A 23,865-nucleotide genomic window follows, 5' to 3' on the forward strand; every position below is an offset into this window, starting at 1 on the left:
TCAAAGTTGGAAAATTGCGAAATTTTCAAAATTTTCGCCAAATATTCCTTTTTTTCACAAATAAATGCAAGTTATATCGAAGAAATTTTACCACTATCATGAAGTACAATATGTCTCGAGAAAACAATGTCAGAATCGCCAAGATCCGTTGAAGCGTTCCAGAGTTATAACCTCATAAAGGGACAGTGGTCAGAATTGTAAAAATTGGCCCGGTCATTAACGTGCAAACCACCCTTGGGGTTGAAGGGGTTAATAACGCACTCAAAATCGCAATGAAAAAAATGCAAGTAAATTAAGTTAGCTAATAGGTGCAAAAATGCTGCATAAAATCTGCCACATCAAAAACTCTCCAAATACTCATTGTGGGAATTTAGCCTTACTTTTTCTTTTACTGAGCACTTTTGCAGAAGTGACAATAAGAGATGCAGTCATATTGCTTTTCATTTTCTAATCAGCTTTTGAACAATATTAATTGATATTAATTGTTAAGCTTTGTATTGTGAACATATGAGTACTACCAAAACTGCAGTTAAAATTGTTTTCTGAATAACTACAACAAAAATGACTTCCAAAGTGGCTGCACATAATATTGACAATTATAGCCACCACAACAAACCCGCAAAATGCCAATAATTCTATAAGTAAGAAAAGAAACTTTGGCTATCAGTCCAAGTTCTACTTTGCTAGTGTAAATGGCTATGTTGGTAAGAATGGGCAGAAAATACATGAAACATGATTTTTACATCTTACTGATATTCTTCCTTATTTACCTCTAATGTTTCAATATTTTGTCAATTGTCTAATAAAAATAAATGATCCCAAAATAATAACATAGGTGATATAGGGGGGGGGGGGGGGGAATTGAATATTGTAGATGTGCCAGAATTCTGGTACAAGTTGCTCCAAAATCTGTCTTACGCCATATTTATTATGTATGCTTGTCGCTTTGTCTGAGAAAGTGGCATGGTTTCGCTGAAAAAGGTTTAGTGGAACACGTGTGGCTTAACATGTGAAAGTGCCAAAATTTGGGGTAAAATTTCTTTTAATTCCTTGCAGGATGATGGGGAAATCAAAAGCCGGCAGCCGGCAAAATGCCTTTGTTTCAATTGACATCTCTCGTGTTGGAGCCATGATTCATGTCAGTCCACTTGGTGTAACAGCTCTCCAAGGTGTGATCATTCCTTTTTAGATGCAGACTAACGAGCAGATCTAATTTGACATAGGTGTTATTTTTAGGTATGAAAATTTACAGGGTGATTTCATAATTTTTTCCTCAGAATTGAGTGATTCCATATTTTTTTCCCTATGCTTGGTTAAAAAAAGTAACCATTACTGACTACCACATTTGTTGTTCTTGATTTCTTTTAGTGTTTCTCAAAGCCAGAAAGTTGCCATTTTAAATCACTTTAGTTTTGTGTCATGTCTGTGATCTTCTTTTTTTCTACAAAATTAAACAACTGAATGAACATCCTCCAAGGCTGGTGATTCCATAATTTTTGCCAGGGGTTGTAGTAGCTGCGGTTTTCATACCAATGCTTTGTTATATCCGACCTGTGAAAGTCCATATTCAGAGGCTACCCTACATATTTCCAATCAAGGACCATACAAATAGGAGATCTAACGTTCCCCTAACATGAGAAAGTCATCGTAAAGTCTTTGTTTTACAATAAACAGGTCCCAGAAAAGTGAGAGAGGAACATCCTCATAGGTTTTCCATGGAGATGATCCTCTGTCTCTTGAGAACTGTTTCCATGTCAGGTTTTAAAAAAAATACAGAGAACAGATTGATCTGCGCTCATATCTGGGCGGAATGTGCTGAATACTGAATAACGAGGGTAGGTACAGTCTTCGCTAAATATAGGTTTCAACATTTGCTGTTAGGTACAATTTATTCCTTCCCTCTTGCTGATATATCTTTCACAACAATGGCAGATTCAGAACACGATTTTGGATGCGTATAAGTGTATTATAGCTGCTACACCCACAAGTTTGAGATTTGCTTCATTATATGGCATAAGGAAACCTACTAACAGTGCAGACATCTATCAAAGCTTCTAGTCTGAACAGTTACAAGTGTTACATACATGTTATAATGTTACGTAGATTTTAAACTAAGGGGGTGTCCCAAAATTTTGCATTGATGGCTTAAACTTATGACAGCCCATCAATGTATTATCAAAGACAAAACACTGCAATGAACTGACTGGAGCAGGAAGAAGTGTCTACCTATGCGAAACAGCTGTTCCTTGTTTTCTTTGTGCCTGTGTTAAATATCCGATGACCAAATAAAACTTTTTGCACATTGAAATGCCAGTGGTGAGTGCAGCATTACAGGTTTTCTATGCTCCACTTTGCAAGTTTTCAAGTTGGAACTTTTTTAAGATGATTACTCCATGATCTGGGCATATACTCCAGATTCATTAATTTATTAGATTGTTCCCATGTTCAATTGGTGTGTCAAGCAGTGTCAGAGTTTCTCCTTTTATCTATTGATCACAAAAGAATTACTACCTACATAATAAATCCCCTACCATTCATGTGCCCCTACCAGTGATGAGCGAGTGTGCTCGTTACTCGAGATTTCCAAGCATGCTCGGGTATTCTCCAAGTATCTTGGGCGTGATCGTAGATTATGCTTGTGTCGCCGCAGCTTCATGATTTGTGGCTGCTAGACAACCTGAACACATGCAGGGATTGCCTGTTTGTTAGGGAATCCCCACGTGTATTCAGGCTGTCTAGCAACCGCAAATCATGCAGCTGCGTCGACACAAACAATCTACAAGAGCGCCCAAGATACTTGGAGAACACCCGAGCATGCTCGGAAATCTTGAGTATCGAGCACACTCGCTCATCACTAGCCCCTACCAACATTTGATAACTTCCCAGTAGCGGTATTCTTCTAGGGCAGTATATTTTTATGGATACGACAGCCATCAGGCCTATTACCCAGCACACAATACCCATGCTACTCACGCAAAACAGCTGTTGGTCGTTTGCTTACTCTTGTCTCTGTTCCTTATATGATGACCAAATAAAGTTGCCATTTTTGTTCATGTACCAGTGCTGCATTCTACAGCCTTTGTCTTCTATTCAACTTATAGCAACCACTATCTTTCTCAAGCAGACCACCACAAGATCTTTTTTTTCCGAATGGTATGCTGAATTTCTTTTCCCCAATTTTTGTCGTGTGGGTGTTAGAGCAGTGCCAACATTTTATGCTTGGCATCGACATTAGATGGCTGTTAGCCAAGCAATGTTTCGTCTGATCAGTTGGCTGGCAGCTCTCTTGCCTGGCTCTCTCATACACAGAAATACTAATTTGGCCAAGCAGTCTTCTGTTCTTTATCAGAGAGCCATTGCCAGATATGTCTGCCGGCAACTTATCTCCGATAAAAAAAAGTGATCAGTGGTCCAAAATCGGACATGCCAGATCAACATCTGCCCCCACAATCAGTTGTCTGGGTCCCCATGCACAGTTGACTGTCAGCCAACAGTAGTCTAATGTGTATGGGGCCCTTAAGTTCATTGATGTATAGGTTCTGGCATGTGCATGAGGCTTTGGGAATGTTTTTGCACAATAAGAAAGGTGGCAGTCACACAGTGATTGCTTTTTGGGTACTGGAAGAGGAGAAACTAAACTATATTATACTTACAAACACTCCCAGATATATGTAGGAGGCTCCTAAAACTGAAGAGGTCACCCTGATTTTTCCAATAGTTGGCAAATGTTCAAGGTGCCATAGAAGTGTCTGAGATAGTAGTGTTCCCTGAATGTTTTCTGCCCATGATGTTGGGATGCTGACTGAATGGGGCCAAAATAGAGAGGGGGGGGGGGGGGAATTTGTGTTTTATAAATAGGGGGTATGACTAATTAAAAAAAGGAAAAACTCCTAACCCCTATCAAACGTAGACTTAGCCTCCAGTCACCATGGAGATTTAATATGGCTGAAAAAATCTTCTGTATGTGTCTGAATCTGAAAGGACCAGAAGTTAAAGTAGAAATGGCTGGTGTTACATGGGAATAACTGCACACAATGATTATACACAAGGAACATGTCAAAGTTTTAATTTGGAGATAGATGTACAGTTTAATAATAAAACAACAAATTATTTCAATTATCTGCCCTATTATTCATTGAATATAGCTTGGATTTGTAGAATTAATTTAACGTAGCTGATCTTTTAGAAATCAGAAGATGTTCATAGGATGAAAGTGTTAATACAAAATTTATATTTTAAGGGTAAGTTCACACAAGACGTTTTTGCTGCGTACTTTTGCTGATTTTTTATGCTAATTTTCAGCTGCTTTTTACAGTACCAGCAAAGCTTATAAGATTTCAGAAATCTCATGCACACACATTGGTTTTTCGTTTGATCAGTATTTTGTGATTTGCTGCGTTTTTTTGACATAGAGCATGTCACTTCTTTCAGTGTTTTTGCTGCGTTTTTTCACCAATTGTCTTGAATGGGTGTTGAAAAAAACACAGCAAAAGCGCAGGTATCATTATTTGCTGCGTTTTTGCTGCTGAAAATCCAAGGACATTAGCCTGGACAAAGAGAAAAAAAAAACCGCACAAAAAAACGCATCAAAAAACGCAACAAGAACGCACCTAAACCTGCGTTATTGACGCAGCTTCTTTCCTGCCAAGATGATCAGGTTTTGCTGCAGAAAAAAAAAGCAGCAAAAACGCCCTGTGTGAACTTACCCTAAAAGTTTGAGGACCTAAATTATCTATAAAATGTATACAATTGTGAATATGTGTAAAGTATTGGCACCCTTGAAAATGTTCCAGAAAATGAAGCATTTCTCACAGAAAATTTTTGCAATTACACATTTTGTTATACACATGTTTATTTCCTTTGTGTGGGAGCAACACAAAAAAAACCTGAAAAAAAAATCCCAAAAATGGTCTGGATGAAATTGCTAACACCTTTCCATAATTGTGAGTAAACAACTTTGTTTCAAGCTTGTGATGCTCATTCAAAGTCACTTGTGGCAAGTAACAGGTGTGGGCAATATGAAAATCACACCTGAAATCAGATAGAAAGGGGAGAAGTTTACTCGATCTTTGCATTGTGTGTCCGTGTGTGCCACACTAAGCATGGAAAGCAGAAAGAGGGGAAGAAAACTGTCTGAGGACTTGAGAACAAAAGTTGTTAAGTAATATCAACAATCTCAAGGCTACAACTCCATCTCCAGAGATCTCGATGTTCCTTTGTCCATGGTGCGCAACATAATCAACACTTTTACAACCCATGACACTGTAGCTAATCTCCCTGGACATGGACGCCAGAAAAAAAATTGATGAAAGGTTGCAAAGCAGGATAGTCCATATGGTGGATGAGCAGCCCCAAACAAGTTCCAAAGAAATGCAAGCAGTTCTGCTGACTCAGGGTTCATCAGTGTCAGCAAGAACTATCCTTTGACATTTCAATGAAATTAAACGCTTTGGCAAGATACTCAGGAGAACCACACTCCTGATACAGAGACAGCTAGACTGCAGTTTGCCAAAATGTAGATGAGTAAGCCAAAATCCTACTGGGATAGTGTCCTGTGGGCAGATGAGACAAAGATAGCGCTTTTTGGAAAAGCACATCATTCTACTGTTTATTGAAAACAGAATGAGGCCTACAAAGAAAAGAACACAGTACCTAAAGGCAAATATGGTGTAGGTTCAAGGATGGTCTCTGGTACTGGGTGTCTTGACTGTGTTCAAGGCATCATGAAATCTGAAGATTACCAACAGATTTTGGGTCAAAATATAGTTCCCAGTGTCAGAAAGCTGGGTTTATATCCTAGGTCATGGGTCTTCCAACAGGACAATGACTCTAAATATACTTTAAGAAGCACCCAGAAATGGATGGAAACAAAGTCTGGAGAGTTTTGAAGTGGCCAGCAATGAGTCCAGACCTAAATCCCAATCTCAAAGGTCCTTCTCCCGGCAAATGCTACTTCTATTGCTCACATGACCATACCATGTGATCATCGGCAAGTACTGCCATTGGCCCAACAGCTGAAAGGTCCTTCCATACATGCTAGTGGCTGACAAATCTTAAAGTTCTTATTGGCTGGGAATGGCTTGTGAAATCCGCCCCAAACAATGCGGGACCACGATATCATAAACACGAAGCTACCCACCGGTTTCTTTTTTGTTTTAATTGCATACACTATTTAGGAAACTTCACACTTTGTGCTAGCCACGCCTCCTGATGAAGCCCATCGGGCGAAACGCGTGTCGAGGTGCCTGGCAGCACGGCAGCAGGAGATAGCCACCCTCCATAGACCAACCATGGCTACAGGTATAGTGTGATTATATATGAAATTTAGAATTATGTTATCCTTTTTGGGCTAGCGATAGAGCTAGGATATTTATTCCTTTCACAGATAAATATATGCCGTATATTCCCGGTTCATCTTTATCTGGCCTGGAAAAAATCCCTATACCAAGCCGTAAATGACTTGTAGCCACTGCTGTGTCTGGTCATACCCATGGAACCTCACATTAGGCCATTTAGATATGTTACTTTTATAGGACCTAATGTGGTGTGGTTATCACCTTGTAGCTATGCTGCTTTGGTTTATTGTCTCTGGCTATCTTTTGTGAATCTCACCTATTTATTGGATATATGATATGACACTGTTGTTTAAATATTATGTTAAATAAAGTTTTGTATTGTTTCAATTCTTGCTGCTTCTGTCATGCTATACAGTCCTAGATATATTGATGTGTGAGTATTATTTGTCCATAATATTGGACTGGAGCGTTATAGGTTTAATTGCTTAATTTAGTTTATGAAGCTATAACTTAATTCAGAAGAAAAATTATAGGTTGTTCTTACAGATTCTTCCACTTGTTTTTTGGATTATAAAAAACGTGATAAGGCCTGGGTTTCACAACTTGGGACGGTATTTGGTGAGAAACCAGCTACGGATACTGAGACAATTGATATAAAAGACTTGAAGCTAAAAATTAAGGAGACTCTTAAAAGGAGAGCCAAAGTTTGGTAGAATAAGGCTGCATTGGAAAACTATCTGCAAAAGGACATTATACCTAGAGGTCTTAGGATCCAATTATTTCCCACTCTTAATTTAGAGGATAGTAATTTCACCTCTAAATGGGAGGAGACCCTTTCTAGGTGTTCTCGTACGCTTTTAGAACTTCTTATAGGTTATGATAAAAAAACTTTAGAAAATCTTGAAAAAGAAATTGAACAGATACGTGAAAAATTACAAAACAAATTAAGCACTGAGGAACTTAAAAATGTTGATACAACATTGGAACAAGACTTAGATAAATGGGAAATTGAAATCCAACAGAATAAAATTAAGAAATTTCAAAGAGACCTAGGTGACTACCAGTCAAATAAGGTCTATCTTTGGAAGTCTAAAACTATTAAACAGAGAAATCGCTAAGTGTGTATATCAAGCGTCTCGACCACTTCAGAAGGAGAATATGGAGAACGTTTTTTAGGCAAACGCTCGAGATCGGGAGAAGAAGACCCTCACAAAAGTTCTACCTCATGCCTATACTCCAAGACCCCAATAGTCAAAAGACCAAATCGCCCCTACAACTTCAGGGACGGACAAGAAACAGCTACAGAAAAAGAAACATTAAAGGTAATTAATCTTTCTAATCATATTTTGACTAAAGCACAATATGGAGTCTTGTCTAAGGGATTATCCTTTGCTCCCGTGAATAAGTTTGACTACTTTACGGCAGTAAAGGATCTTGAATTATTTGCTCGAAAATTAATTTTAAAGAAACATCATAGTCTAGATACTTCTGCTATGGCCACGGACACCGAAATACAAGCACTTTATGATCTAGACTCTCTGGCCAGAGAACATGATGCAGGAGAATCCACCGAAAGTCTTCCAATACCTATACATCTTTTTTGTACTTCTCAATCTTTTCCACCCCTGTCCATCTGTCCACAGGTGGATATTTTTGTCAGAATTGTTAGGAGTGAATTTGAACGCCTTAATGAAAATATTGAAAGGGACAATCTTACAAGAGCTCAAAGAAAAGCTATTGAAGAACTTTCATCCCTTAACCCCTTCCCGACCTGTGACGCCTTGTAGGCGTCATGAAAGTGCCAATGTGGCGTCATGGAGGGATCGCGTCCATGCAGATCGGGTGAAAGGGTTAACTCCAATTTCACCCGATCTGCAGGGACAGGGGGAGTGGTACTTCAGCCCAAGGGGGGTGGCTTCACCCCCTCATGGCTACGATCGCTCTGATTGGCTGTTGAAAGTGAAACAGCCAATCAGAGCGATTTGTAATATTTCACCTATGAAAATGGTGAAATATTACAATCCAGCCATGGCCGATGCTGCAATATCATCGGCCATGGCTGGAAACCCTGATCTGCCACCCCACCGCCACCAATCGCCTCCCCAGTCCTCCATCCTGTGCTCCGCTCCCCTCCGTCCGCTCCCCCATCCTCCTGTCTGCTCCCCCGTGCTCCGATCCCACCCCCCCATGCTCCGATCCCCCCCTCATACTTACCGAGCCTCCCGGTGTCCATCCGTCTGCTCCATGGGCGCCACCATCTTCCAAAATGGCGGGCGCATGCATGGTGCACCCGCCGAATCTGCCGGCCGGCAGATTCGTTCTGGGTACATTTTTATCACCCCCATAGGTACGGGCAATAATAAAAGTAAAGAAAATATATTTACTTTTATTTTTACACTAGGGCTAGGGTTAGAACTAGGGTTAGGGTTAGGGTTAGGGCTACGGTTAGGGCTAGGGTTAGGGCTAGGGTTAGGGTTAGAATTAGGGTATGTGCACATGCTGCGGATTTTACTGCGGATTTCACTGCGGAACCTGTTGTGAATTCCGCTCTTGGGCTCCCTCCGGTGGTTGTAAGTGTCATTTTTGTGAATTCTGTTCTTGGGCTCCCTCCTGTGGTTTTGAGTGGTATGGCTGCTTCTGGGATTTAGCATCAGCAGCTGTTTTCACTGATCGTCTTTCTGGCTCGGCTATATTAGTCTGCCTGTTCCCTAATTCAATGCCAGTTGTCAATTGTTCCAGCCTGGAGTCACGGCTCTTTGGATTTCCCTGACACTCTGACCAGTTCAGCAAAGCTAAGTCCTTGCTTGTCCTTTTGCAGTTCACTTGTTGTGGACTTTGTTGTTCAGCACTTTCTATGTTTTGCTCATTTGTCCAGCTTATCAGTATGAACCTATTCAGCTAAGCTGGAAGCTCTGGGCAGCAGAGTTTGCCCTCCACACCTTTAGTCAGGTGTGGAGATTTTTGCATTTCTCTGCGGTGGACTTTTTCTAGTTTTTATTACTGACCGCACAGTGTTCTGTCCTGTACTAATTCTATATAGCTAGAAGTGGCCTCCTTTGCTAAACCTTGTTTCATACTACGTATGTCATTTCCTTCTCCTCTCACAGTCATTATTTGTGGGGGGCTGTCCTATCCTTTGGGGATTTTCTCTGAGGCAAGATAGCTTTCCTGTTTCTACCTTTAGGGGTAGCTAGTTCTCCGGCTGTGACGAGGTGTCCAGGGAGTGACAGGAACATCCCACGGCTACTGCTAGTGTCTGTGTTAAGTTCAGGAATTGCGGTCTGTATAGTTACCACCTGCTCAGAGCTAGTCGCATGTCGCTCCTACATCACCAGACCATAACAGGAACCACAGCGTTTCCGCAGCCGCGGGTCCGCAGTGGTTTCCCATAACTTTACAGTACAATGTAAACCTGTGGGAAACTAAATCCACAGTGCACATGCTGCGGAAAAAAACGTGCGGAAATGCAGCGGTTTATATTCCGCAGCATGTCAATTCTTTGTGCGGATTCCGCTGCGGGTTTACACCTGCTCCAATAGAAAACTGCAGGTGTAAACCCGCAGCGGAAATCGCACTAGAAACCGCGATAAATCCGCAGTAAAAACCGCAGCGGTCATGAAGGGGTTAAGGATATAGTGATCAAAAGGACAGATAGGGGAGGCAATATAGTGTTATGGACAGCCTCTGCCTATGAAAAAGAAGCTTTCAAACAGTTAAAATCCCCCGTTTGCTATAGGCGTCTCAGTTCAAATCCAGTAAATTATTTTTAAAAAGAACTAGACGATATTTTGGAGGGAGGGGTGGAAAGAGGTGTAATAGCGAATAAACTTAAGGATTCATTGACACAAGGGTGCCCAATAACACCTACTTTCTACCTCCTTCCCAAAATTCACAAGGACCCCCAAAATCCACCAGGGAGACCTATAGTCTCATTTTGGGTGGGGGTCTTTGTGAACCTATATGTAAATATATAGACTATTACTTGCAAGGATGTGTTGAGACCTTACCATCCTATACAAGAGACACAACTGATATTCTGAGATAACTAGAAGAGTTATGTCTGGAGGAAGATATGCTGCTATTGACTTGCGATGTGGAGTCACTGTACACCTCAATAGGCCATGACCATGGGATGAGGGCAACAAAATTATTTTTGACAATGACCAATCTGGATCAAGACCTGATTAATTTTATTTTATCTTTATTATATTTTCTACTGACACATAATTTTTTTGTATTCAAGGACCGCCCCTTCCTACAGCTCCGGAGAACTGCAATGGGGCCACTTGTGCGACCTCTGGCAGGGCTCCACATCGCATCTGGACAGCTTTCTCCAATTACACTGGTCTACAAAAAAAAAGTTTTCTGGCATGGACTTTAAGAACAGTTTTGGACTAATTTGAGGGTGCTGAATTCAAATCTGATCTAATAATTTCTCTATCACATCATGTTTTTGCTCTATAGGTATATAGCCCATTTTCATGAATTCCATGATAAATATACAGTGGTGTTCAAAAGTCCTGCATAGGATAAATTGATTTTTCAAGTTTTAAACGTTTTCTGTCGAATATCTTCGATGCTAATATGACATATTAATATGGTTTTGTTCAGAATACAATTTTGCATTCTCTCCCTGTAATATTTTTAGCTTTTGAAGCAGTTTTGCCTGAAATTATTGCAACAATATGGGAATTGAAAGCACAACTAAATATTGTACAGCTTCAGATCCAAAATTAGCCAATCACAGATGAGGTTCTTGTGCCAATCATAACCTGGATATGGCAGCCAATCACATTGCATTACATTGCATCACATCTGCTGCTTTGTTTGTTTGTTTTATCTGTTGGTCTATCTAGTGAATCATACTGTAGAGTTTTATGATGGGAGCCTTCAGATTTTTGTCAGCGGAGGATCGTGTGCGAGTTGTGGTGCTACATGAAGAGGGTTATACTGGTCCCCAGATCACAAGGAAGGTTGGCTGTAATCAGAGTACAGTCATAAGAATTTTGCAGAAACATAGGCAGCTTGGAATTACCCAGGACAGGCCCAGATCGGGTCGGCCCAGAAAGTCAACTAAAAGGGAGGATAGAGTACTGATAAGAACATCCCTTGCCAATCGAAAGCTCACCTCTCCTCAGCTTCTGCGAGAATAGCAAGAAAAGTGCAATATTGAGGTAGCAACATCTACTGTTAGGAAGAGATGTTTGGAAGCAGGATTGAGAGGGTGCAAGGCCCGAAAGAAACCATTGATGACAGCCATACAAAGACAAAGGAGAAAACTGTGGGCATTGAAATATTTAAAATGGAGAAAGGAGGAGTGGGGAAAAGTGCTATTTAGTGATGAAAGCACTTTTTGCATTTTAGGAAATGATGGCAAGTCTTATGTGAGAAGGTTCCCACATGAAGAGTACAAGCCAGAGTGTTTGAGCTTCTCTGTGAAACATCCAATGAAAGTAATGGTCTGGGGCTGTATGGCAGCCAATGGTGTTGGAAGGCTTCATATTGTGGAGGGTTTGGTTAATGCAAAAAAATACATAGACATCCTTAACCCCTTCCCGACCTGTGACACATGCGTATGCATCATGAAAGTCGGTGCCAATCTGACCTGTGATGCATATGCTGTGTCACAGAATGATCACATCCCTGCAGATTGAAAGGGTTAACTCCAATTTCACCCAACCTACAAGGACAGGGGGAGTGGTACTTCAGCCCAGGGGGGGTGGCTTCGCCCCCCGTGGCTACGATCGCTTTGATTGGCTGTTGAAAGCGAAACAGTAAAATCAGAGCAATTTGTAATATTTCACCTATGAAAAGTGGTAAAATATTACAATCCAGCCATGGACTATGCTGCAATATCATCGGCCATGGCTGGAAACCCTGATGTGCCCCCCGCCACCGATCTCCTCCCCAGTCCTCCGTTCTGTCCCGTACTCCCCTCCGTCCTCCTGTCCACTCCCCTGTGCTCCGATCCACCCCCTCATACTTACCGAGCCTCCCGGTGTCCGTCCGTCTTCTCCATGGACGCCGCCATCTTCCAAAATGGCGGGCGCATGCGGAGTGCGCCAGCCGAATCTGCCGGCCAGCGGATTCGTTCCAGGTACATTTTGATCACTGTGATAAAACCTATCACAGTGATCAAAATAAAAAAAATAGTAAATGAACCTCCCTTTATCACCCCCATAGGTAAGGACAATAATAAAATAAAGAAAATATATATATATATTTTTTTCCCACTAGGGTTAGGGCTAGGGCTAGGGTTAGGGTTATGGCTAGGGTTAGGGCTATGGCTAGGCTATGTGCACACGGTGCGGATTTGGCTGCGGATCCCAGCGGATTGGCAGCTGCGGATTCGTAGCAGTTTTCCATCAGGTTTACAGTACCATGTAAACCTATGGAAAACCAAATCCGCTGTGCCCATGGTGCGGAAAATACCACGCGGAAACGCTGTGTTGTATTTTCCGCAGCATGTCAATTCTTTGTGCGGATTTCGCAGCGTTTTACACCTGTTCCTCAATAGGAATCCGCAGGTGAAATCCGCACAAAAAACACTGGAAATCCGCAGTTATCCCGCAGGTAAAATGCAGTGCCTTTTACTTGCGGATTTTTCAAAAATGGTGTGGAAAAATCTCACACGAATCCGCAAAGTGGGCACATAGCCTTAGGGTTAGGGTTGGAATTAGAATTAGGGTTGGAATTAGGACTAGGGTTGGAAATAGGGTTAAGATTAGGCTTGTGGTTAGGGTTCTGGTTAACCCCTTCTCGACCTTTGACGTCACGTAGGCGTCATGAAAGTCGGTGCCAATCCGACCTGTGACGCCTATGTGGCGTCATGGAATGATCGTGTCCCTGCAGATCGGGTGAAAGGGTTAACTCCAATTTCACCCTATCTGCAGGGACAGGGGGAGAGGTGCTTCAGCCCAGGGGGGGGTGGCTTCACCCCCTCGTGGCTACGATCGCTCTGATTGGCTGTTGAAAGTGCAACAGCCAATCAGAGCAATTAGTAATATTTCACCTATAAAAAGTGGTGAAATATTACAATCCAGCCATGGCCGATGCTGCAATATCATCGGCCATGGCTGCAAACCCTGATGTGCCCCCCCACAGCCACCGATCGCCTCCCCAGTCCTCCGATCTGTCCCGTAGTCCCCTCCGTCCGCCTGTCCGCTCCCCCGTTCTCCTGCCCGCTCCCCCGTGCTCCGATCCACCCCCCGTGCTCCGATCCACCCCCCCGTGCTCCGATCCACCCCCCCTCATACTTACCGAGCCTCACGGAGTCCGTCCGTCTTCTCCATGGGCGCCGCCATCTTCCAAAATGGCTGGCGCATGCGCAGTGCGCCCGCTGAATCTGCCGGCCGGCAGATTCGTTCCAGGTATATTTTGATCACTGTGATAAACTTATCACAATGATCAAAATAAAAAAAATAGTAAATGAACCCCCCCGTTTATCACCCCCATAGGTAGGGACAATAATAAAATAAAGAAAATATATATATATTTTTTCTGCACTAGGGTTAGGGCTAGGGTTAGCATTAGGGTTAGGGCTAGGGTTAGGGTTAAGGTTAGGGTTAGGGCTAGGGTTAGGGTTAGGGTTAGAATTAGGCTATGTGCACACGGTGCAGAGTTGGCTGCGGATCCGCAGCGAATTGGCCGCTGCGGATTCGTAGCAGTTTTTCGTCAGATTTACAGTACCATGTAAACCTATGGATAACCAAATCCGCTGTGCCCATGGTGCGGAAAATACCACACGGAAACGCTGTGTTGTATTTTCCACAGCATGTCAATTCTTTGTGCGGATTCCGCAGCGTTTTACACCTGTTCTTCAATAGGAATCCGCAGCTGAAATCCGCACAAAAAACACTGGAAATCCACGGTAAATCCGCAGGTAAAACGCAGTGCCTTTCACCTGCGGATTTTTCAAAAATGGTGCAGAAAAATCTCACACGAATCCGCAGCTTGGGCACATAGCCTTAGGGTTAGGGTTGGAATTAGAGTTAGGGTTGGAATTAGGGCTAGGATTGGAAATAGGGTTAAGATTAGGCCTGTGGTTAGGGTTATGGTTAGGGGTGTGTTGGGGTTAGGGTTGTGGTTAGGATTAGGGTTAGGGTTGGGATTAGGGTTAGGATTAGGGTTAGGGTTGGGATTAGGGTTATGGGTGTGTCGGGGTTAGGGTTGTGGTTAGGGGTGTGTTGGGGTTAGGGTTGTGATTAGGGTTATGGCTAGAGTTGGGATTAGGGTTAGGGGTGTGTTGGGGTGAGTGTTGGAGTTAGAATTGAGGGGCTTCCACTTTTTAAGCACATCAGGGGTCTCCAAACGCAACATGGCGCCACCATTGATTCCAGCCAATCTTGCGTTCAAAAAGTCAAATGGTGCTCCCTCCCTTCCGAGCCCCGACATGCTCCCAATCAGTGGTTTACCCCCACATATGGGGTAACAGCATACTCAGGACAAACTGGGCAACAATTATTGGGGTCCAATATCTCCTGTTACCCTTGCAAAAAAAAATTGCTTGCTAAAACATAATTTTAGAGGAATGAAAAATTATTTTTTATTTTCACGGCTCTGCGTCATAAACTTCTGTGAAGCACTTGGGGGTTCAAAGTGCTCACCACACACCTAGATAAGTTCCTTGGGGGGTCTAGTTTCCAAAATGGGGTCACTTGTGGGGAGTTTCTACTGTTTAGGCACATCAGGGGCTCTGCAAATGCAACGTGACGCCCGCAGACCATTCCATCAAAGTCTGCATTTCAAAAGTCACTACTTCCCTTCCGAGCCCCAACGTGTGCCCAAACAGTGGTTTACCCCCACATATGGGGTATCAGCGTACTCAGGACAAGCTGGGCAACAACTATTGGGGTCCAATTTCTCCTGTAACCCTTGTGAAAATAAAAAATTGCTTGCTAAAACATCATTTTTGAGGAAAGAAAAATGATTTTTTATTTTCACGGCTCTGCGTTGTAAACTTTTGCGAAGCACTTTGGGGGTCAAAGTGCTCACCATATATCTAGATAAGTTCCTTGGGGGATCTAGTTTCCAAAATTAGGTCACTTGTGGGGGGTTTCTACTGTTTAGGCACATCAGGGGCTCTGCAAACGCAACGTGACACCCGCGGACCATTCCATCAAAGTCTGCATTTCAAAAGTCACTACTTCCCTTCCGAGCCTCGACGTGTGCCCAAGCAGTGGTTTACCCCCACATATGGGGTATCAGCGTACTCAGGATAAACTGGACAACTTTTGGGGTCCAATTTCTCCTGTTACCCTTGTGAAAATAAAAAATTGCTTGCTAAAACATAATTTTTGAGGAAAGAAAAATGATTTTTTATTTTCACGGCTCTGCGTTGTAAACTTCTGTGAAGCACTTGGGGGTTTAAAGTGGTCACCGCACATCTAGATTAGTTCCATGGGAGGTCTAGTTTCCAAAATGGGGTCACATGTGGGGGAGCTCCAATGTTTAGGCACACAGGGGCTCTCCAAACGCGACATGGTGTCCGCTAACCATTGGAGCTAATTTTTCATTCAAAAAGTCAAATGGCGCTCCTTCCCTTCCGAGCCCTACCATGTGCCCAAACAGTGGTTTACCCCCACATGTGAGATATCAGTGTACTCAGGAGAAATTTCCCAATAAATTTTAGGATCCATTTTATTCTGTTGCCCATGTGGAAATGAAAAAAATGAGGCTAAAAGAAATTTTTTGTGAAAAAAAAGTACTTTTTCATTTTTATGGATCAATTTGTGAAGCACCTGGGGGTTCAAAGTGCTCACTATGCATCTAGATAAGCTCCTTTGGGGGTCTAGTTTCCAAAATGGGGTCACTTGTGGGGGAGCTCCAATGTTTAGGCACACAGGGGCTTTCCAAACGCAACATGGTGTCCGCTAAAGATTGGAGCCAATTTTTCATTGAAAAAGTCAAATGGCGCTCCTTCCCTTCCGAGCCCTGTCGTGCGCCCAAACAGTGGTCCCCCCCATATGGGGTATCGGATTACTCAGGACAAATTGTACAATAACTTTTGGGTCCAGTTTCTCTTTTTACCCTTGGGAAAATAAAAAAAATTGTTGCTAAAAGAACATTTTTGTGACTAAAAAGTTAAATGTTAATTTTTTCCTTCCATGTTGCTTCTGCTGCTGTGAAGCACCTGAAGGGTTAATAAACTTCTTAAATGTGGTTTTCAGTACCTTGAGGGGTGCAGTTTTTAGAATGGTGTCACTTTTGGGTATTTTCAGCCATATAGACCCCTCAAACTGACTTCAAATGTGAGGTGGTCCCTAAAAAAATGGTTTTGTAAATTTTGTTGTAAAAATTAGAAATCGCTGGTCAAATTTTAACCCTTATAACTTCCTAGCAAAAAAAAATTTTGTTTCCAAAATTGTGCTGATGTAAAGTAGACATGTGGGTAATGTTATTTATTAACTATTGTGTGTCACATAACTCTCTCATTTAACAGAATAAAAATTCAAAATTTGAAAATTGCGAAATTTTCAAAATTTTCGCCAAAGTTCCATATTTTTTACAAATAAACGCAAAAATTATCGAGCTAAATTTACCACTAACATGAAGCCCAATATGTCACGAAAAAACAATCTCAGAACCGCTAGGATCCGTTGAAGTGTTCCTGAGTTATTACCTCATAAAGGGACACTGGTCAGAATTGCAAAAACGGCCAGGTCATTAAGGTCAAAATAGGCTGGGTCATGAAGGGGTTAATAAGAAAATGCTGCCTTCTGCTCAACATCTGTTTTATAATAATGCTCCTTGTCACAGAGCAAAGACAGTAACGGAATGGAAAAAAAAGAACAAGGTGGCTACTATTGACTAGCCAGCTCAGTCCCCGGACCTCAATCCAACTGAAAATTTGTGGCACAAGGTATCATTAGAGATATCTAGAAAACAGCCAAGGACCAAGAGTGAGTTGATTGAGGCTCTGATACAGGCCTGGAACCACATCATCACTCGTGAACATCTGCAGAAGCTTGCTCACTCAATGCCACAGAGATGCAAGCTGGTGCTCAAGAGCAAAGGCTGGCCAATAAAGTATTAGAAGCTAAAGATGCACTCTAAAGGCCCTTTTCAGGACTCTGAATTAAATAAAAAATAATAAATCTTAAAAAGTAAAATTTAAGTCTGTGTGAACTTGCATTGGAAGTTAATGAACTTAGAAACCTGTTCACCATTCTACACACTGTACTGGTGTAGGTATGGTTATGCTGTAAAAAAAATATCAAAAATGCGCATACCATAACAATTTATACACTTGGGACATTCAAAAATGAGTATGGCATACAATGAGGGATTACAAAAACATATATGTTCCACCAGTTTCACTGTAGAGATGCAGAAATATGAAACATAGTTTTCTTCACGCCTATGCAGGACTTTTGAACACCATTGTAAGTAGTGTATGAAAAGTGCCGGTTTATACGGTTCACTAAGGTAAATTTAGTTTACCTTAGTCTCCCAATAAATGTGAGAATATCTTTGTTTTCTTTGAACATGCATAATTCCCATTTGTTATGAGAACACCCTTGTTTTCTGTGCTACTGGGACAGTAGAGCTGCAGCAGAGCATTGGGTGAAAACTGAATGGCCTCAAAGACAGAGTTTGGCATCTGGCGATAAGAATGTCATCCATGATCCTCTAGTGGATAGGAAGGACATTGTCTTTCCTCCCTTGCACATAAAACTTGGATTGATGAAGCAGTTTGTCAAAGCTCTCAATCACAGTGGAGATTGCTTTAACTATATATGTTCAACTTTTCCTGCTCTTAGTGAAGAGAAGAAAAAGGCTGGAATATTTGATGGACCTCAAATAAGAACACTTATGAGAGACCCAAATGTTATCACATCAATGAATGAGACAGAAGAGCGAGCTTGGAATGCATTTTGTAATGTGGTGCAGAATTTTCTAGGGAATAAGAAAGCAGACAACTATGAAGAGATTGTGGAAGAGCTACTAATGAGTCTGCGAAATCTTGGATGTAGAATGAGTATGAAGATTCACTATTTACACAGCCATTTGGACTTTTTTCCAGAGAACCTTGGGGATGTGAGCGAGGAACAAGGGGAGCATTTTCATTGGGACATTAAAACAATGGAAGAACGGTATCAAGGCCGGTGGGACTCACATATGATGGCTGACTATTGCTGGAGCTTGATGAGAGACAACCCAGAAGCTGTACATCACTGATCAGCCAAGAAAAGAACGTTCAAATAACTGCCATTTGTCATTCATCTGGGTGCCATATATATGTGTTTTTATATTTTGTAGTTTAATTCTGTAAGTATATTTGATTTGCTGTACATAGACTTTGTAATCTTTATTATTCCTTGATTAAAAATATACAAAATGTAGTACCGAAAATCATGTGTTTTTATCATAAAATATTAGGAGTAATTTTCATCAAAAATTGAAAATATCTCGAAATCCTGATGTGATAGCCAAAAACGGAGTTCATATTCGTAATCAGCAGCCAAAATTGACTTAAAATGTGTTTTAAAACTTTTTGCCAGAAAAATTGCGTTGACCAGTATTATTAAATATGAATGATCTGAATATCAATCTTACATGAAAATACAGTAAAACAAAGATAGAATTTCTTGACATCCTGATTTTGAAAAGAGCAGATGGCATGATAGCAACTGATGTTTTTCGCAAAACCACAGCGACAAATGCACTATTACACGCTGATTCGTCTCATTTACCACATTTGAAAAAATCAATACCGATTGGCCAATTTTTGAGAGTACGACGCATCTGCTCCGATAATTTAGTATTCCACCAACAAGCCGAAAATCTTACTAATAGATTCAGAGAACGTCAAGAAAGGCTATCTTAGAGCTGCCAATACCAACAGGCAATCCCTTTTAGCCTATAAGTCAGACAAATCAAAAAATGCAAACTATGGGATGAAACCTCGATTCATCTCTACCTTTAACTCAAACTGGAGACAGATGAATGAGATATTGTAAAAAAACTGGTCCATTCTCCTTACAGACAAAGATCTTAGATACCACCTTTCCCAAACACCTTCAATTACGTGGAGACGATCTCGTAATCTTGGTGATATCTTAACTCAAAGTCATTATGTGCCTTCAAAGAACAGTGAATACTTGTTTGGGATTAAGGGTCCATTATGGGGTTCATATGCCTGCGGTACATGTTCAATTTGCAGATATATTCCCCAAACCAGCCATTTTTGAAATGCCAAGGGAGATAAATCTTTTAAGATCATTCACCACATCTCATGCAATACAGAATGTGTAATTTATCATCTTACATGCCCCTGTGATTTAATTTATATAGGAATGACGACCAGAACCCTGAAGGTTTGTATACAGGAGCATGTAAGAGACATTCTTAATGCTAAAAAACCTGATGTGGAGTATGAAAATTTGAAAAATATCCCTAGACACTTTCGTGAGCAACATTATTGCAACCCCAAAGGCCTAAGAGTCTGTGGCATCGATAGAGCCTATATGGGCAACAGGGGGGGCGATATCAAACGCAAGCTTTTACAGCTGGAAACAAAATGGATGGTAATTTTGAACACCGTGACCCCCTTTGGTCTCAACGAGTTTATTAGCTTCAAGTCTTTCTTGTAAACATCTAATATGCAAATTGCCTCTTCGGAGAAAAAGAGGACTTAACTCTATAGCGCCACCTGTTGGAAGTAGCGATCCTACAAGTCACAATCAACCTTTTAACGAGTCGTGCAATATGACTTAGGATAAAAGCCAAATCAGTATCTCAATTCGCAGACACGGTGTTTCGGGCTGTTGGCCCTCATCAGTGCAAAGGATGAGAACTAATTTGGCTAGGTGAGAGGCTCCGGACTGGGGTCTAAGGGGTAACGCTTCTCCTTATGGAGAGTGACATACCAGCTCTGGCTTGTCAAGGTAAGGAGGCTTATTCGCTGTGCAATGCTCCCCTGGGAAATGTAATATGCAAATTGCCTCTGTAAACATCTAATACAGCGCTGTTATTTTAACAGGTTCCCTCTTTTTCTTTTTTTTCTTATTTTTCCCACTTTTCTTTTTATTAACTAATTTTATTATTGTATAACGTATGGTTAGACCCTAATTATGTTTTTATTAGCCTTTCAGATTGGGTACTATTCTTCTTCTACTATTTTTATATATATATCTCCCCTTTACCTGGGTCTGCTCACGTGATATCCTGTACCCTGGAAGACCAAATGACATCTTGTCCCACTGCATGCTGCGGGACCAAGCCTATGGAAAATACATAAAAGGAAGAACAGTAATTAGGAAAAACAATGACAGTAAAGACATGCTACTAATGAATATTCTCTATAAACATCTAGTGTTTACCTGTCCGTACGATTGACTGCTACTTTTAGCACTACTAATCCAATGTTCAGACATCCTATTATGTTCCATTATGTTTGATTATAGAGACATTATAACATCAATGCTTGTTATTTGATGACCTTTGACTGTAATATGTTGTACTTTCTGTATTTTTAGATTGATACTGCCTTGGATCTTTATATATTTTATATATTTATTATGATTTTTTATAACTGTTGGTGCCTTCTCTCACCCAGATGTGCTGCCCATGTGCTCTGCCGTGGTCCGGCGCCTGGCACGGTGTCCGGCTGCCGTGATCACCATGGTGATGACATTGTTCCTCCCCCTGGTTACATGCGGTGCTGGGTGCCTGTGTCGGTCGTCAGTGAGCACGGCATCACAGTGTAGTGCGCCAATTGGTGTATTTCCTTATTATATATTCCTGTCATGAAGTTGCCCCATGGGACTTCACAGCTGCAATTTCATTGGCTCAATCTCAAAGCTCCTTCTGCCGGCAAATAGTACTGTACTTCTATTGCTCACATGACCATACCATGTGATCACTGGCAAGCACTGCCATTGGCCCAACAGCTGAAAGGTCCTTCCATACATGCTAGTGGCTGACAAATCTTAAAGTTCTTATTGGCTGGGAATGGCTTGTGAAATCCGCCCCAAACAATGCTGGGACCACGATATCATGAATGCGACGCTACCCACCAGTTTCTTTTTGTTTTAATTGCATACACTATTGAGGGAACTTCACTCTTTGTGCTAGCCACGCCTCCTGACGAAGCCCATTGGGCGAAACGCGCGTCGAGGTGCCTGGCAGCAAGGCAGCAGGAGATAACCACCCTCCATAGACCAACCATGGCTACAGGTATAGTGTGATTATATATGAAATTTAGAATATGTTATCCTTTTTGGGCTAGCAATAGGGCTAGGATATTTATTCCTTTCACAGATAAATATATGCTGTATATTCCCGGTTCATCTATATCTGGCCTGGAAAAAATCCCTATACCAAGCCGTAAATGACTTGTAGCCATGGCTGTGCCTGGTCACACCCATGGAACCTCACATTTAGGCTATTTAGATATGTTACTTTTATAGGACCTAATGTGGTGTGGTTATCACCGTGCAGCTATGCTGCGTTGGTTTTTTGTCTCTGGTTATCTTTTGTGAATCTCACCTATTTATTGGATATATGATATGACACTGTTGTTTAAATATATTATTATATATAAAGTTTGTTATCTTTTCAATTCTTGCTGCTTCTGTCATGCTATACAGTCCTAGATATATTGATGTGTGACTATTATTTGTCCGTAATATTAGACTGGAGCGTTATAGGTTTAATTGCTTAATTTTGTTTAGGAAGCTATAACTTAATTCGGAAGAAAAATTATAGGTTGTGAGCCATTGCCAGATATGTCTGCTGGCAACTTATCTCCGAAAAAAAAAGTGATCAGTGGTCCAAAATCGGACATGCTAGATCAACATCTACCCCGACAATCAGTTGTCTGGGTCCCCATACACATTTGACTGTCAGTCAACAGTAGTCTAATGGGTATGGGGACCTTAAGTTTATTGATGTATAGGTTCTGGCATGTGCATGAGGCCTTGGGAATGTTTTTGCACAATAAGAAAGGTGGCAGTCACACAGTGATTGCTTTTTGGGTACTGGAAGAGGAGAAACTAAACTATATTATACTTACAAACACTCCCAGAAATATGTAGGAGGCTCCTAAAACTGAAGAGGTCACCCTGATTTTGCAATAGTTGGCAAATGTTCAAGGTGCCACAGAAGTGTCTGAGATAGTAGTGTTCCCTGAATGTTTTCTGCGCATGATGTTGGGATGCTGACTGAATGGGGCCAAAATAGAGAGGGGGGGGGGGGGGAATTTGTGTTTTATAAAAAAGGGGTATGACTAATTAAAAAAAGGAAAAACTCCTAACCCCTCTGGAGGAGAACTTAGAAAATGTTGGAAAGTATAATCTAAGAGTGACTATATCAAACGTAGACTTGGCCTCCAGTCACCATGGAGATTTAATATGGCTGAAAGAATCTTCTGTATGTGTCTGAATCTAAAAGGACCAGAAGTTCAAGAAGAAATGGCTGGTGTTACAACAGAATAACTGCACACAATGATTATACACAAGGAACATGTCAAAGTTTTAATTTGGAGATAGATGTACAGTTTAATAATAAAACAACAAATTATTTCAATTATCTGCCCTATTATTCATTGATTATAGCTTGGATTTGTAGAATTCATTTAACGTTGCTGATCTTTAAGAAATCAGAAGATGTTCATTGGATGAAAGTGTTAATACAAAATTTATATAGTAAAAGTTTGAGGACCTAAATTATCTATAAAATGTATACAATTGTGAATATGTGTAAAGTATTGGCGCCCTTGAAAATGTTCCAGAAAATGAAGCATTTCTCACAGAAAATTTTTGCAATTACACATTTTGTTATACACATGTTTATTTCCTTTGTGTGGGAACAGCACAAAAAAACCTGAGAAAAAAAGCAAATTGGACATAATTTCACATAAAATCCCCCAAATGGTCCGGACAAAATTGCTGACTCCTTTCCAAAATTGTAAGTAAACAACTTTGTTTCAAGCTTGTGATGCTCATTCAAAGTCACTTGTGGCAAGTAACAGGTGTGGGCAATATGAAAATCACACCTGACATCAGATAAAAAGGGGAGAAGTTTACTCGATCTTTGCATTGTGTGTCTGTGTGTGCCACACTAAGCATGGAGAGCAGAAAGAGGGGAAGAGAACTGTCTGAGGACTTGAGAACTAAAATTGTTAAGTAATATTAACAATCTCAAGGTTACAACTCCATATCCAGAGATCTCAATGTTCCTTTGTCCATGATGTGCAACATAATCAACACTTTTACAACCCATGATACTGTAGCTAATCTCCCTGGACATGGACGCTAGACTGCAGTTTGCCAAAATGTATGAGTAGGCCAAAATCCTACTGGGAAAGTGACCTGTGGACAGATGAGATCAAGATAGCGCTTTTTGGTAAAGCACATCATTCTACTGTTTACTGAAAATGGAATGAGGCCTACAAAGAAAAGAACACAGTACCTAAAGGCAAATATGGTGTAGGTTCAAGGATGGTCTCTGGTACTGGGTGCCTTGACTGTGTGCAAGGCATCATGAAATCTGAAGATTACCAACAGATTTTGGGTCACAATATAGTGCCCAGTGTCCGAAAGCTGGGTTTATATCCTAGGTTATG

At 41.2% G+C, this 23,865-nt stretch overlaps 1 protein-coding gene and 1 long non-coding RNA gene across 3 annotated transcripts in view; one reads left to right on the forward strand and one right to left on the reverse strand.

Annotated features, from left to right (window-relative positions):
• Positions 1-23,865, reverse strand: part of LOC143788741 (uncharacterized) — a 311,204-nt gene that overhangs the window by 281,760 nt on the left and 5,579 nt on the right. Inside the window, exon 2 of the long non-coding RNA XR_013218724.1 lies at positions 20,444-20,521. This is a non-coding gene — a long non-coding RNA (uncharacterized LOC143788741). The remainder of the gene's footprint in view (positions 1-20,443; positions 20,522-23,865) is intronic.
• KCNJ4 (potassium inwardly rectifying channel subfamily J member 4) overlaps positions 1-23,865 on the forward strand; it is a 202,316-nt gene that overhangs the window by 74,049 nt on the left and 104,402 nt on the right. The gene's annotated exons all lie outside the window — the stretch shown is intronic.

This window comes from Ranitomeya variabilis, chromosome 8 (genome assembly GCF_051348905.1).
Source record: "Ranitomeya variabilis isolate aRanVar5 chromosome 8, aRanVar5.hap1, whole genome shotgun sequence".
NCBI lineage: Eukaryota > Metazoa > Chordata > Amphibia > Anura > Dendrobatidae > Ranitomeya > Ranitomeya variabilis.